The following is a 13,448-nucleotide window of genomic DNA, read 5'->3' on the forward strand; positions in this document are numbered from 1 at the left end:
TGGAAAAGGGTATTGAAGATTTAGGTTTCATCGAATAAGCCATTGCTTTTATGGACTGATGGGTCCACAGTGACCCTCAGACCCAAGCAAGGAACCGGTCACAACTCAGTGACATGTACACGAGTTAACTCAGACTCAACTCACTTGTTGACTATGCTTATTACGTGTATGGTTTACCTGCTTTAACAGGTAACTGGACCAATTTAGCTAGTAAAGTAAAACTTGGTTCCTCTCAAGTGCGAAAAAAACAATATAGACCATTTAAACCATAGCTAAAAAGATGGTTGGGTCACAGTGATATTTATCCTAAAAAGAAAAACACTAAAAATTTTGAGTTGTATAAAAACGTTATAATTTGGAATTTTTTTGGTTTAACCAAAACAAGAAATGGATATGAAAGAAAAAAGTTGGCATTTAATTATAACTCAAACTGTACAGTATATAACTATATCTATATATATTGTCCAATTGATCTTTGTAGAGTTATATACATATACATTCATTACTGAGTCATGAGTTTTGATATGATTTAAGTTATTATAATAATAAATCTTAACCAAAACCAAATCCTTCATTGGCTTCATGGATTGCTAGCAACAGTCTCTCTTCCAGATGCTGCTTTGACGGATATTCCGGTAGATCCAACTGGTTGAAACTGCAACAACAACCATATTTATATTTAAACATCACAGTCACTCTCAGGGGCAAAAAGGTAATTTTGACAGTGAAACATGGTTATCTTACCATGTATGAGCAGAAGGCAAACGGTCAGTGCTTCCATAAGCCTTGTGAATTTGAAATTTTTGGGATCCAGAAATACCTTGCAAACCACTAAACCCTTCTAAAGGCACCTGCATTGTATGTATGTATGTATGTATGTATATAAATACTTAAATACAGGGCCAAAACTTAAAAAAAAATAGAAAAAAAAAGAAGGTATACACGTACCTTTGAAGTGCCAGTGACAAACTGCAATAAACGAGCCTTGTCTTCTTTGCTTAAAGCTTGAGCAACTTCCCAAAACCACTGAATAACAGGAGATGCAACACTGTATCCAGAATACTCTGTATTCCCTCTCATATCATCCACTAAGAAAGTAACAAACAAAGCGGTGTGTAAATAATAATAACAAAGAACAATTAAATAGAAATAGAAATATAGTTGGCTCATAGTCGATATCTGGAAGTCCACTAATTAAGAGCTCCAATTCTTTATCATGGAAGATGGATATGAAATCCCGAGGGACCAATTCATTAAAACCCTCCAAAAATGCATTTATTTGGGGACGAATAGCAGTGGTCAACCGATGCTCAGCGATTAAGTCAACATATTCATGTTTGTTTTCGTCTGTAACTCGAATGTTTCTTCCACCAGGGATCAGTTCATAGTCCGTTACCTTCAAATTCAATCATACCCAATTACAACAACATTGAAAAAAATCTGAAATTAAATCAAACAATTTTCTTACTTCTGTTTTTTCACATAAGATGAGCTTCTCTTCATCTGCATCGATACTAAATGTAAGATCTAAAATATCATCCACTTCAAGTTTTTGAAGTAACCTGGATCGATAGCTTCAATGTCATGGTAGGTTACTTTTACTCCAAGCATATGCTTATAGAAAGATCTTGTGAAATGAACATCAAGCAACTGCCCATCAAAAACTGCTTTCCCAACCTACAAATAAATAAAAACAATCACACTCACTGTGTATTCGAATATGCATGATACTATTTATTATAAACATGACTTACAACTCTTCCAATGAATTTGAAGTATGAGAGATGTTCTGTCTGATAAACAGAATTTGGATTTGGCTGAAACGTTGACTCATTACCAACGGTTGTAAAAAGCAAAGCTCCCTTGTCAAAAATAACCCTCGATAACAACTGATACCATTCCCTGGTAAGCCCACCTGCATCAATACCTTCTTCCCCTTCAAAATGAACAGTCAACCTTCCCTTTAGATCTTGAGTTAACCTCATTCGCAACTGATTATATGAATCTTCTAGAATGTATGCTCTTCTAACAGAGATTCTCAAAGAGCTATGATGATGATGCTGATGATCGTTTTGTTGCTTGATTTTTGATCTGAAATGTGCCCGCTTGTTGTCAAAATCAATAAAACGTGGGACCCGCAATATCACTGAAAAAGATTTCTCAAGTAATCCCGGGTTTTGTCGGATAAAAGCGTTCAAAAGCTTTCTATGTTTTTCTGAGAATTTCATAAAAGAAACATTCTTTTCATGTCACAAAGAAAGATTCGATGTATGGCAAGATGTTTTGAGTCCCGGAGGTAATGTTCCGGAAGGTTTTGAGGTTAAGGGTATTGATTCATCAGGGGTAGTATCGGTATAAGTCTCGATTTTGCTTATACAAGCACTCAATTCCATCCATAGTGGCTCTAAAGCGGTGTTTATGTCGCTTACTAGTGAAAGGGTAGAAGCCTGCTCTTTTTCTACAGCTGTGTGTTCTTTTTCTTGATTAAGTGAAGAAACAAGGGAGCTTAATGCTTGTATAACCCTTAAGATTGCTGTTCCATCTGAAGTAAAGGAGGCATTATTGATCACTGCTTTTTCAATTTCACTAAACAGATGTAACTCATTGATTGCTAATGAAGTCAGGTTCTTCATGGACCCAGCTAGCTCGGTTATGAACAAATGAGAAAGGTGAGGAGCAATAGCAACCAACTTCTTCAATATATCAGCCACAACAGTATAAACATTGTCCGATAAACTGAAATAAAGATTTTCTTAGCACAACATTCACAAAAATATGTCATTGTCATATCATAAAGGTTTTGATTTCATTTGACAATTGTAACCTGCTATAACAGGTTACAATTGTCAAATGAAATAAAAATTTAAGTCGCATACTTTCCCTAGAAAAGCTTAATTAACACTTTAATGATCAAATGTGACATAAACCCTTAAATCAAAAAGCACAGCTTAAGAAAAAAATCCAGACCTTTCACGTGCAAGCAACGAGCAGAGAAGGTGAAGTTCTGCTTGTGGTAAGTTTAGCAGAATATCATGAAATTCTTTTTCTTTATTAGCACCAGATGATGAGGGTTTAGAGGTTTCATCATCATCATCCTTTGATGATTTAGGATCAGACTCTTTCTTGCTTTCAACATTATCAATGATGACATCTAATAAGTTTAACAGCTGGAACACAAACACACAAAAAGAATAGATGGGTATGTTGAAATTTTAGCATATGGGTGAAGAAGAGACTATTTTTAGTTTTTTACCTGCTCAAGATGTGCAATACTTCTCAAATAAAGTGGCTGTTTTAAGAGGCTCAACAACAATGTGATGGACAATAAACCTTCTGTTTCATCATCTTGAACAATCATGACAGCTTTACCACGAGCCTTATCAAGAGTTTGTGACCCCCTGGAAGCTTCTGGAAGGATTCTAAACTGAAGCAACAGTTTGGCAACAAATTTATGATTCTTGGCTAGGTATGTTAGGGTTTCTAGAACACGGCGCGACACCAATGGTGGTACACCTAAAAATAGAGACAAAAATAATTAGCTCACATAAAATAAAAGTCAAAAACATAAACCCCAAACCCTAAAATGCTGTGTATTACCATCAAAACTTTGAGGGCGAGAATACATGAGATGACCCTGGCAAGAATAAAGCCGAAATGAAGGCTCAGAAGCATTTGAACCACTATTGGACTTTCTTGTATCAAGGACCAAAAACTCCATTAATATTTTTACCACATCAGATCTAGTGTCAGCATGAGCACATAAATTCAGGAGCAGTCTTTGTAGCTGAGGTTTGTATATTGGCTGGATAACAAAAGAAAAACAACACAAGGATGAGAAGGTGTGAGAGATAATGTGCAGAGTCACTCTGGCTGGATGACTATCTGAACTACTCGAAGCAACCGAATCATTGCTTTGAGATCACCCGTGTCAACTAAAGGAGCTCCATCAGTTTCAATAGGCTTACTTCCTGTCGACCTACGTGTCGCAACCCCATTGGATCCAGCTACTTCACCTCTTCTAGAAGGCTCGCCTCTCCTACTTCTAGGGTACATTCCAAAAAGTGTCCGGTTGAAGCGACCAACAAACCTCTCTCTCAACATGTTTGCCTCCGCCACAAGAGCAGGTGTAAGATTGGAAAGAACAGCTTCTGACGATGTTAAAAGAACCTGAAGATATATAAAAATTGGGTTAAAATATAAAAAGGATTACTCAAAAAGAAAATGTAAGAAAGAAAAAAAAAACATACCTCTTCCCGTGTTTCCGAAGGGAAAGTAGCGATTATTGATACGGTATCCATCTCCTCAGGTTGACCTTCCAATCCGTGTGACCGTTGTGCCCCTTGTGCCTGTTGTTGTGCTAAAACTTCCGCCCGAATGTCTGGCGGGAGTGCTGTAAGGAATTCAGGGTCAATTTCATTGTCATTGCCATTGCCATTTTGTGGTTCAGTATTTACGGGTTGTGCCACTGGACCCTGGCGACCAGAAAGAACCTCAGCACGCAACCCATCAGGAAGCGCATCCAGGAACGCAGGGTCAATCCGTGCATCGTCACCTTGCTGTTCTGTTTTTTGAATAGGGTTTTCCGAAACCTCAGTTACACTATCAAGTGATGTCATATTCCCATTTGTTCTTGGTTGCCTCTCACCACCATCATCACTTCCAATTTCAACGTTCAAACTCTGAAGACTTTCTCCTAATGTGGCTCCACTTTCACTTCTTTCCTGGCTCACACCTTCAACAGATGGACATATGTCTCTTTGAGATTCATTGTTTTCAGTACCAGTATCTTCAGGAGGAATGGAATCACCAACACCGTTGTTGTCAGTAGTGCGTTCAGGTTCGTTCGTTTCGACCTCCGGTGGCTTTTCAGGAGTTGGGGGACTCAATTGAGAAACCAATAAATCTTCAAGGCCTGAGGGAATAACAGATGAATTTGTTCCACCACTTTGCTGGTTATAAGCCCACATGCTTAGACGATGTGAATGTCCATGGCGCCCATTCCTTAACGACCGGAATACCGATTCCAATCGTGATGAGGTTGACTCTGGATTTCTGTCAGCAAACCCATCATGAGATGAAGAAGGCTCCAAGAGGAGTGGATGCTGAGAGGGCCCAACAGTCCTCCTAAGAAGATTATAGATGGACGTTGTACGCCCTTGACGTCTAGAACCAAAAACCTCAACAGGCATCACTTGGAGGGCATCATTGGAAAGACCATGGTCTCTTCCAAATACCTCAATTTGGTCCAATACATTCATTTCCTCACCAAGTCCTAATATCACTCCACCATCATCATCGTCTTCATCATCATCATCATCATCATCTTCGTCTTCTTCTTCCTCCTCGATCATGTCCTCATCAAAATCATCTTCATCAACTTCATGTTCATGCTCATCTTGATCCGTGTCAAGATGTGGCAAATGATGGACTTCTTCATCTTCATTGTTTTCATCTTCATCTTCATCTTCCTCTCCATCTTCATCATCATCATCATCATCATCATCATCATCATCAACTTCATCCCCTTCATCCCCTAACATATCTTCATCGTCATCTTCGTTACTCTCTTGATTATCATCTTGGATTTCAAATCTTATTCCAACATAATCAAAACCATTTTCAAGAGCCCGAATATTATTCTCAGAAGTTTCATGCATGTAATCATCTTCATTTGGGGGAGCAAAACTTCCATCAATATCCTGATCATGTTCCATGTCATCTGTAACAACTTCAGATCCACGATAAGTCTCAATGCGTTCAGTGGGGACAGAACTTGCAATATTTTCATTTTCAGTTTGCTCGTGTTCAGTATGATCAGGAGGTTTTGCTGCATTATCACCTTTTCCATAATTACCCTCAGCAGCATTGACATGTTCTTTTGTAACCACTTCTAAAACCTTAACCACCACAGGAGCAACTTTGAGTAAATCAACATGATCCAAGTCCATGACTTTTAGGGTTTGTGTAAGTGACTTAACCAGACCAACATCAATAAAAGTAACAGAATCTTCCCCAGAAATTGAAGAACCTGTAGGCGAGCGAGCAGCCATCACATCATTCAGCAAATCAACAAAAGCTTGAATATTCTGACCTGGGGGTTGAGGAACCTCAGAAGAATTATGGAAATCAACAAAAACATTATTAATCTCCACAAAGATTCTCTTCCTTGCCTCTATAGAACGCACACAAGAGGCAACTAAAAATTGACTAGCTTTGACCGCAAGTTTATGCCTCCAGTCAACATCTGTCTTCTTCTCCTTATTATTATTATTTTTCAAGTAAGGAAGAAATTGATGAAGAATATGATGAAATACTCCACCCTTTTGGGCACTGCTAACTTCATTATCTCTTCGAAGCAGAACATAAACAGATGGACTATACATCAACAGAATCTCTGTTAGGAGCTTTAAAATGAATACAGCTTTCGCCATAGATGCAAAATACTCCTGGCTATTATTTTCAGATGTGGCTTTCCCTTTCCCCTTGTTCAAAGCAACATCAATGTCAATATCCGTTAATGATGAGTCATCGTCTTTTACAGGAGGTGTAAAAGTTATAACAGAAGCCAAAAGCAGCTCGATTACATTCACAAAACTCTGAGGAGGTTTACGATGAATTTTGATCTTCACTGGAGTTTTTTCCTTTTCCTTTTCTTTTTCTTTTTCTTTGGACTTGTCTTTATCACGGTCTTTTAGCAATATAACATATGGTCTTTCACCAACCATCTCAATTTGGCAAACAGACTGTGCAGCCTGCATGAAAACCACAAGGTCCCTTGAAATGACAGATGTCAGATTCATGAGGAAGTTACGGGGTGTAAGTCTTCCATTAGACTGTCGGCTGGCAGCTGTAACAACACTTTGTTTTATTTCAGATTCCATTGCTTGCTGGAGAGTTTGTGGGTCTTCAAGAATATGGCGAATGATCGATCCAGCAGTGTTATCAAAGCCAACAAACAGACTACCTGAAGGCAAAGATAGCAGCAAAGGCAAGCCACCAACATTTAGGAAACCAACAGCAACAGAATGACTTCTTGTAAGCGTGGAACATAGCTGCAAAACAGCATGAATCGTTTCAGATGGAAGTTGGTTCTTCAAATAGCCACAAGATATCTCAACAAGTCTCTTTTGCTCCTCTATACCCATTGCATTACCAACATCCTCTTTCTTTAACAGCTCTGAAATATCAGTGTTCATCTTTTCATCCACCTGAGCAAGGCGATCAACACAAAGAAAGGCTGCTGTCACCCATTTAGGAACCTGCAAAGTTTCATTCTCATGTATACCAGAGTTCCAGTTTGACAAAAGATCCGAAGCAACTTTAACTAAACTGCTTTTAGAAGCAACTTCCCGTAAGTCTTCATCCTTGTTTAGAAGCAAAGCAAGAACATGAAAGAGGGATAACAACATCACATCATTTCCACTACAAAGCTTTACCTGCTCCACTACAAATGTTATAACATTTGACTTGTATTGACCATCTTCATGAGAACATATCATTAGAAGAAGGTCCCGAACTGAAAATGCTAGAGAATCCTTCGTTTCTAGAAGCTTCTTACAAGTAGACAACAAGTCATCAACGGCAGGTAAATGTACAGTTTCCTCTTGACCTCTTCGATCTGCTGCTGATTGGTATCAACTGCAACAGATGAAGAATTACCAAGAGACATAGCAAGTGCTTTAGCAAGTTCATCATCTTCTTGTACTATTTCAGGATGTGAGAAAAGCCATTCTGTTGCCAGCTCTACACTATTGGACCCCACTTGTCTCAAAGCATCTTCTGCTCGTGATCTTGGAAACCCCATCTCAACTATCATGGATATAGTTGTTTCATTTGGAGGTACAGAGGGACGCGATGCAGAATTTTTCACTTCAACCCCAGAAAATACATGGCGGATAGCAGAAATCACTGTAGAAACAAAATCATCGTTGCAATCGGTGAATTGGGGATGAGTCCACAGAGGAAGCACAACTTTCAGAATCATGGATTGAAGAACCTTCACAAAAACCTCGGGATCTTTCGGGAAGAGAATGTCTCCATTTACAAGCGGTTGTGTAAGCAGATGTTTTGTAGATGGAGACAAAATAAAAGCTGATGTCACAAGGTGATCCATAAGTCTACCATAGTTGGCTAATAGACCATTAACCGTTTCTTCTGTGTCAGTTTGCTTCAAGACCCCCTCATCAGTTTCCATTGGAGTCCTAAAAATAAGTTCAGTGGTAGCTTTGAATGTGGTCAAAACTGACTGAACAACCCCAACACCATACAGACAGTTTAACGGAATAGGATTACACGAGTCAGGTTTATCCAGTAAAACACCATCGATAAATTCCACAACTTTTCCAAGGTAGCGACAATTTGCTGACATGGATGCCACTGACTTCACATGATCTTCGAATTTCAAATGATCTAGTGAGATGGAAGCAATCATGGAAGCCACTGATTTTGAAGAAGGCGTAACTGTCACTGTATCATCTCGTCTTCTAGAAGGAAGCAACATAGCTTTTCCTAGCTCTTGAAACAAATTTGTGATGTGTGAAGAGAGTGACCTCATCATGTCTGAAGATCCAGCAGGATGTGACCGTTGACTAGTGGGATGTGATCGTTGACCAGCTCCAGAAGAATGAGTGAGATCGCGATACATATTAATCAAATCAAAGAACTGGGATTCAGAGCTCAATCCCGACATTTGCCTTCTCATTAAAGGATCAAGAAACTGTCTAAATGAATTAAATCTTTGTTCATCGGTTTCTAAAGGCTGTGATTCTTCCCCATCAACATTTTCATCCTTGATTTCAATCTTAGCATCTTCAAGCAACACAATCTGCCATAAAATCTCACGGTGGACTCTTCCGATATCTTCTAGAACATCTTTGCTACCATTCCCAAATTCCTGGAGTAAAGCGGTAACCCATTTATTGTCCTTCGAGGCAGCTAGAGACAGAAGGAATTCAACAAGAAAAAGGGAAGGAAAAACTCTTGAATCTGGTGTGGATTCCGGATCTAACAGAAAAGAACCTGAAACAACCTTAAATCCTGCTAAAGTTGTCTTCAAATAATCCCAGAGCGAGGAACAAAAAGCACGTGCTAAAGAAGCAGAGTGATGTTGGGTAAAACTTTTGAAAACCATTGTGCTATGTAAAGCTATAGACATTCCTTCTGATGATTGAGTTATACTTGGTCTTAACAGAAGCTTCAACAATGCTTCAATCCCATTTAACTCTACAAACAATCGACAATTTTCAGCATTTTCCATTGTTCGATGAACCAACACCATTACGTGAAAAATACATAATTGGATGAACTGCTCATCACTAACTCCTTTTTCCTTCTCTTCGGTGTCCACATCCATAACATCACTCCCATTGACTTCCCCAAATTGCCCTTTACCTTTACTTTTACTGTCCTCTATTGTAGAAATTTTGTTGATAATCTCAATAATCAAATCTACACCGGTTGGTTTTAGGGAAGTAACATGGCGCATAAGCTCCTCAAAAGCATTAGCCAAAGGCACAATACCATCACTCATCGGAAGGACATATTTCTTGAGGGTAAAAACATCAACTAAGAATCTCAAAGCCGAAGTTTCTTTGACTGCTTCTAGTCCCTTGGCATTGATACAAATAGCTGCAAGACCATTAGGAACACAAGTGAGAGACTTTGAAGAAGGAAGAACGCCAGCTGTCTATGTTGATAAAAACGCGTCAGGAAGACCGGCTTCATCCAATGCAGGATAACAAGTGGGATCTTTGTGAATCAGTTCACACATCACAGTCACGGTTGAAGAATATATATCGCCTCCAAATTTATCCACATTCTGAAAGATCATTACAAGAGTGGCAGGGAGAGAAACGCCATTTGCACTCTGATGAGTGTTTGCTGGAGCATAAGTAGCACAACCGAGTGCTTTCAATAAAACCCTAATGAGCTTCTTCTATGAAGAAACCAGATCCTCACTTGTGTGAGAACACTCCCTGATTCTCATTGAACCATCATCTCCTGTAGCTGAATGACTCGAACGAATCACTCTATCCACTTCTGTCTGCAGTCTGATGGTCAAAAGGTCAACCCCTCCCAAGTCTCTGAAAAGGGTAACAACCGAGTTACTATAATCCATGAGCTTTTGTAGAGTCTTCACAGATAAACACACAAGATGCATGTGTAGAGGATCCATATCCTCTAAAAGAGGTAAAAAGGTTGGAACCATTCCCGATCCCCGTATAACACTCCCAGGACTTGAAGTTGATATCACTTGAAGCAAGTAGAATTGTAGCAGTGCTTCAATGAATGCAATAGACGATGGATCACTTGACTTGTTTAATGATGAAATTTCCCTTTGCAGGACATTAAGAAGAATCACACGGTTGCCACTTGCAATGTTTGATCCGTTAAGAATACGCGCCCTCTCATGAGACGATGAATAAGCAGCCAGTTATGATCCCAAAGCATGCATAGCAAGTGTACGAATAGTTGGAGATATGGTCTCTTCAGATTTCACAAGTCTGATCAACTCGTTTGTGTATTCTGGCTCATTTGCAAAAAAGGACATGAGTTCATCATGGGAATCGCTTGATTGAACAAGAACAATGAAAGCAAGAAGACATATCTTGCTGTACAGCTTGCATATTCTTAAAGAACGAAAAGCATGAGCATATCTAACCCTAGTCAACAACAAAAACCTATGGTCAACAGGTACGTTGTACTTCTCAACCAACAGCTTCATTATCGATAGATCATCCTCTTTCCACATATGAAGATCTGGAATGTGAATTGTATCTGTGCCATGCAACTCAAAGTATAGGGTGGACCCCACGTGGTTTTGGGAATTACCATTATCAGAAGGCAAATCTGAAGGTAATAAGGACAGACTATTGTCCTGTGTTCTTTCGTTTAAAACAACACATGAATACATGCCTAAGCCCTCTTCCTTGCTTCCCCATCCCTATGCTAATGATAAAAGACAACTGTTTATTGAACCACATCCTATGAGCTTCCCGTTTCCATGGAGCTTTGAGGGGTTTATTTTCACTAATGTTGAGAGTGTCTCCAAGGTGGCAATGAGAACCTCAGGATCAGTTGATGCAAGTAATAGCTTGAAATGCTGAAAAAAACAGAAGCACGGTTTAGAGAGGAACATTTGACATATTTGGAGTAAATATAGAAACATACCTCTAAGCCACTAAATGATCCCTTGTTGTGGCAATTCTCTAAAATGATACGCATCACACGAAGAATTTGGAGAACTGATTGCTTTGGGAAAGGACTGTCATCTTCTATGATATTATCTGTCAAAAGAAGATCCTTCCTAGCAGACAAATATGTCTTGAAGTATGTATCAAAATGCAGGAACAGTGGCCTCCAATGATGAAAATTGCCCTGAAGATAAAGTAAAATGTTTAGCCAAGCGCCACTTGGACAAATCTTTAAAAAAAAAGTGGCATGGCATATGATCTATCACTCACCTTGTTGTACTCCCAAGAGAAACCTGAAAGGGGGATTGCTATATCTTGTAATGGACACAGTATCACCTTGTCGATAAATGCCTTTACTTTTGGAGGCTGCAAATAAGACAAAATGCATAGAATTGATTTCTTGTGGATGTAGCATATTGATTATAATTGTATTTGCAAGAAGATTCATAGCAGCTTCCATCAAGAAGTGCTATGGTTAACATTAAGAATCATAGTGCAGCTAAAGACCAGGAGTAAAAATGCATGAAAATCAAGAATAACTAGCCCTAATGCAATAGGCCAATCATGCAATACATGACCTGGGACAATTACTATGTATACTTTAAATGCTCTTTCAATAATGCCATTCCAAAATCATGAATTATCTTCTAGAAGCTGCCCTAAATGCATACCAATCAATAACAACACTATAATAAAGAACTCGTAATCCTAAAGGCAACAATGGATTAACACAACACGCATAAGCACCTGCCAAAATGATCACTCAAGCAAAAAAAAAAAACACTTCATATTTCACTACATATACCAAACGCAATGAAGCGAACATTAACAAGAAGAAACAAAAACTTACAGTCTCGGAATCGAGTTTAACATTTGGACCAATTGATCCTTCACCGGATAAAAGCTGCCGTAACCTCGACAGCAAGCTCGATCTTACGGTACCCGCCATATGATATCAGACTGTCTTTTTCACTCCTCTACACTCTTGTTATTTTGAAAATACGATAGAAGAAGGATTCAATCAAAGATTAAAGTCTGAAACACAGCGATTGAAAAAGAACGTAGAAAGAGATATTGACCTGGTTGTGTAGAGGGAGGAAAGAAGGATTAATAACATCAAAATTGACTAAAAAATCTAGAGAGGGAGAGAGAGAGAGTATGAAAGGGTTTAAGCGTGTGTTATAATGAAGTCCCTAAAGCAAAGCAAAGCAAAGCGCAGAAGAAAGAGAGAAATGTTTTGCTTTAACCTGAAATGTGAGAAGAGAGCTGCTTTTTATAGAGTAAGGATGTTGAAGTGGTTGTCTTCTCTCTCTTTCGCGACTTTGTTTGGGGAAAGGGAAAGGCTAAAAACGTAATTTTAGTTAAACGCTTTTTAAAAAGAAATTAGAATGTTAAAAGTCATGATTTTTTTTAAATAATATATTGTTCCGAATTCAATTTAACAACGAAAAAGAATAATTGATTGAAATGAATAAAAAAAAAAACTGGTGTTTCATTAAGAATATGTTTGGCAAAACTTGCTATCAGCTGATATTTGGAATATATAACATTTATTTGATATACGAGTGCTTGACAAAAATAATTAAAGTTTTTGAAATATATAAAATTACATTAAAAGATAATATATATATATATATATATATATATATATATATATATATATATATATATATATATATATATATATATGGGAGCAAGGATGAGATTTAGAACTGGAAAATCGGACCAGAACCGGAATCAGAATGGAACCGGAATATATAAAAACGGTTCCGTTTCCGGGTTTAAAAATTGGATTTATCCGGGTTTGGGTCCATCGGATCCGGGTGATCCGGGTCTAAAAATCAGAACCGGTGTTTGGAACCAGAACCACTTTTAGGGTCGGAACTGGTTTTTGTGAAACGTTTAAAAGATGTATATCTCATTCGTTTCAACTCCGATTGACATGAGGGTTTTTCCAATATGTAGTTTAGAGTTTGTACATGATTTTAGACTATAAATTTTTCATTTTTAGTTTTATATTCATTGACTTACAGTCCCCCAAAGTCAAGATATCAGAGCTGAAAGTTTTTAGTTTTTTAGTTTTTTTGTATTCGGTAAAAGTTTTAAAACATGTATATCTAATTCGTTTGAAGTCAGATTGATATGTGGTTTTCCCAACTTGTAGTTTACAGTTTGTATATAAGTTTATACTATAATTTTGTCATTTTGGTTTAATATTTAATGATTTAAAGTCCTCCGAAGTCGGGATATCAAAAC

General features: G+C 38.1%; 1 pseudogene across 1 annotated transcript; it reads right to left on the reverse strand.

The window, feature by feature from the left end:
* Window positions 1-394: 394 nt before the first annotated feature.
* Window positions 395-12,446, reverse strand: LOC145001950 (E3 ubiquitin-protein ligase UPL2-like; annotated as a pseudogene). Its single transcript, XR_013661757.1, has 14 exons — window positions 12,043-12,446; window positions 11,463-11,558; window positions 11,170-11,376; window positions 4,248-11,101; window positions 3,880-4,167; window positions 3,598-3,802; window positions 3,254-3,513; window positions 2,968-3,167; window positions 1,755-2,736; window positions 1,469-1,677; window positions 1,171-1,396; window positions 949-1,088; window positions 745-851; window positions 395-655 (listed from the first exon to the last, which is right to left on the reverse strand). The product of XR_013661757.1 is annotated as an E3 ubiquitin-protein ligase UPL2-like (transcript).
* Window positions 12,447-13,448: the final 1,002 nt, after the last annotated feature.

Source organism: Lactuca saligna, chromosome 6 (genome assembly GCF_052625555.1).
Source record: "Lactuca saligna cultivar CGN05327 chromosome 6, ASM5262555v1, whole genome shotgun sequence".
Lineage (NCBI taxonomy): Eukaryota > Viridiplantae > Streptophyta > Magnoliopsida > Asterales > Asteraceae > Lactuca > Lactuca saligna.